Source organism: Dipodomys merriami, unplaced genomic scaffold (genome assembly GCF_024711535.1).
Source record: "Dipodomys merriami isolate MVZ:Mamm:240054 unplaced genomic scaffold, mDipMer1.0.p SCAF_843, whole genome shotgun sequence".
Lineage (NCBI taxonomy): Eukaryota > Metazoa > Chordata > Mammalia > Rodentia > Heteromyidae > Dipodomys > Dipodomys merriami.
This window is the reverse complement of record NW_027206450.1, coordinates 296,960-300,205: the sequence shown is the minus strand read 5'-3', so window position 1 is coordinate 300,205 and position 3,246 is coordinate 296,960. Positions and strand designations below refer to the sequence as shown.

General features: G+C 36.0%; 1 non-coding gene across 1 annotated transcript; it reads right to left on the bottom strand.

Annotated features, from left to right (window-relative positions):
• Positions 1-2,295: 2,295 nt before the first annotated feature.
• Positions 2,296-2,402, bottom strand: LOC138820164 (U6 spliceosomal RNA). The gene has a single exon (XR_011369747.1). It is a non-coding gene; the product is annotated as a U6 spliceosomal RNA (small nuclear RNA).
• Between the last annotated feature and the right edge of the window lie 844 nt (positions 2,403-3,246).

The window sequence follows — 3,246 nt, the reverse complement described above, 5'->3', positions numbered from 1 at the left end:
GAATTTATTTCTTTTCTAATTTGTTATCCCTTCCCCCATTTTTCTCCTTCTTCCCTCCCAACAGCCCCTCCAAGATTATTTCCAACATATTGTCTTCTCCCCCTTGTCCTTTGTCTCACCATTTTTCCCTTTCCCTAACCTAGTTCATATCAACATATTTACAATAACCAGGGTTATTCAAAATCAAATACAGTGACTAAATATTAAACATTAATCAAATGTTAATCAAAACCAAATACAGCGACTACAGGGGATAAACTATAGGTGGGGAAAACACAAAAGGATAAAAAGAAATCATGCAGTACATTAAGAACAACAACAACAAAAAACAACAACAACAAAAAACATGTCTTGGAGTTCATTTCACTTGGAATCATCTTATACGGTCATATGTACATAGCTAGAGGGCTATTCTGCTCATCTACTAAGATTATCCTTGATGTACACAATAATGCTCCTCTATTACCCAGTAATCTCGCTTCTGGGCATTTAACCAGGTGGCCACAAGCAATGCCACAGTAAAGCTACCAGCACAATTATGTTTATCACAGTATTATTTACCATAGATAAGATATGGAATCAATCTAGAGGCCCCTCAGTAGATGAATGGATCAAGAAAATCACACACACACACACACACACACACACACACACACACACACACACACACACACACACGGAATACTATGCTTTCATCAGAAAGAATGATACCACCTCATTTGTAAGGAAATGGAAGTTCTTGGAAAAAAATTATATTAAGTAAGCCAGACTTAAAAAAATATAGGTCCCAGAGTTTCCCTTATTTGTAATAATTAGTTTACACCAAGGATAATCTCATGTATTTTAATTTGACATTTTGTCCTATGTTGAGCATACAAAATTATTGCTGTATTGTTTGTTATTATTTCTGCAAACAGGCAGGTATATTTAAAGAATTATGTTTCTCTTATCCATTACTGGAGGAAGAACACCCAAAAGAACAACCCCTATAAGGAATAACAACTCCTACTTATTTAGCTTCATTCCTATGTAAGGCCAGTGTTGTCCCCTGTATCCTCATGTTGTAAATTACAAATCTATAGCGGTTCATCCTGTATCTCTACTATTTTCTACATTATGACCTAAATCCCCCAGCAATTCTACTTTAAAAAATTCTCTCTTAATGTTTGAGGTGTGTGTGTGTGTGTGTGTGTGTGTGTGTGTGTGTGTGTGTGTGTGTGTGTGTGTGTGTGTGTGTGTGTGTGTTTACAAAAATCAGAAGACAACATTTTTCCTCATTTAGAATACATCATTCAGGTCATTATAGGTTGTGGATAATGGGAGAAGTCTCGTTTTAAGGATGAAACATAAAAATATATTTGTGCATGCACCACAGTTTATTATCTTGGCTTTTGTGAATAATGTGAATAACAATGAAATACAGATATATATATATACAAGTTACTCAGAGAGAAATAATCACATGATTGGTGGATCAGATGATATTTCAACTTTGGATTTCTTTAGAAAACTGCATACTATTTTCTACAAGGAGAATAGTAACCTGTATTTTGACCAAGAGTGTAGAAAGTTTCCCTTTCTCCACACTCTCATCAGCCAACATTATTACCTTTTGAGTTTTTTAAAAGGGCAGGTTTTTACTGTGTGCAGGACCCAAGATGACCTCAGACCCAAATCCTTTTACTCCTACCTCCTAAACGCTTCGAATTACAAGTCTTTACCACCACACCTGGTTCTTTTGATTTTTTTTTGATGAGGGTTATAATAGTTATGAAGTAGTATCATAGTAATTTTGAATTGCATTTCTCTAATGACTTCTGTTTACAAAGCATTAAGCCATCATAGAAGTGGTATTAAACACAACTTTGTAAACCCACTGGCAATTTTCTTTGGGCCTGGTTGACTTCACTTAATATATTTTTTTACAAGTCTTTCCATTTCCTAACAAATGGGGCAATGTCATTCTTTCTGATGGAGGCATAGAATTCCATTGTGTATATATACCACATATTCTTGATCCATTCATCTAGAAGGGACATCTAAGTTGGTTCCATATCTTAGCTATCATAAATATTGCTGCAATAAACATAGTTGTGATAGTAGTTTTAGTATGGTATTGTTTGTGGTCATTTAGGTAAATCCCCAAAAGTGGGATTGCTGGGTCAAAGGGGAGCTTTATGGGCAATCTTTTGAGGAACCTCCATAATGCTTTCCAAAGTGGTTGAACACGTTTACATTCCCACCAACAATGCTGTATGGTTCCCTTGTGGCCACATCCCCTCCAGCTTCTGTTGTAAAAATCTGGAGCACTCCACGAATTTGCATGTCATCCTTGTGCAGGTGCCATGCTAATCTTCTCTGTATCGTTCCAATGTTAGTGTATGTGATGCTGAATTGAGCACAGAATATTTTTTATATCTAAAGTGCAATTGATTTTTTAAACTGCACAATTGAAAAAAAAGGAAGTTCAAAAGAATTGTCGTGAAATTTTACAACCATATATTTCTTTTTTTCTTTTTTTCTTTTTCTTTTTATTTTCTGTGAACACACTGTACAGAGGGGTTACAATTACATGGGCAATATAATGAGTACATTTCTTATCAAGCATTGCAGCCTCTTCCTTTGTTTACTCTTCACAACTCTTCCCAGCCTCCTCCCCCGGCTCCTCCTCCCCCCCCCCCCACCAAAGTTGTAAAGTTCGTTTTCGACATGACAACTTGTACTTCTCATTGTTACAACGGGTCCACCTGTATCCTTAAACGACTTCTTTTTCCCCATCTCCTCCACAGATTATACCGACATCAAATATAGTGAAAGCAGGGGTTATACTGTGGGGGAGGGACATACAAAGCAACAAAGAAATAATCTTATAAATGCGTTAGAAACAAATGCATGAAAGAAAAAAAAACATTTAAATGCATATCTAAGTGTTCATTTTCTTAACATCACATTATCTGAATCTTTTTTGCTTGACTTATACATATACTATATATTGCAAATAAGGGAAACCATGGGACCTATGTTTCTTTGGGCCTGGCTTACTTCACCTAATATAAATTTTTCCAAGTTTTTCCATTTCCTAACAAATGGGGCAATGTCATTCTTTCTGATGGAGGCACAGAATTCCATTGTGTATATATACCACATTTTCTTGATCCATTCATCTACTGAGGGGCACTGGTTCCATAGCTTAGCTATGGTAAATAATGCTGCAATAAACATAGTTGTGCTGGTAGCTTTAGTGTG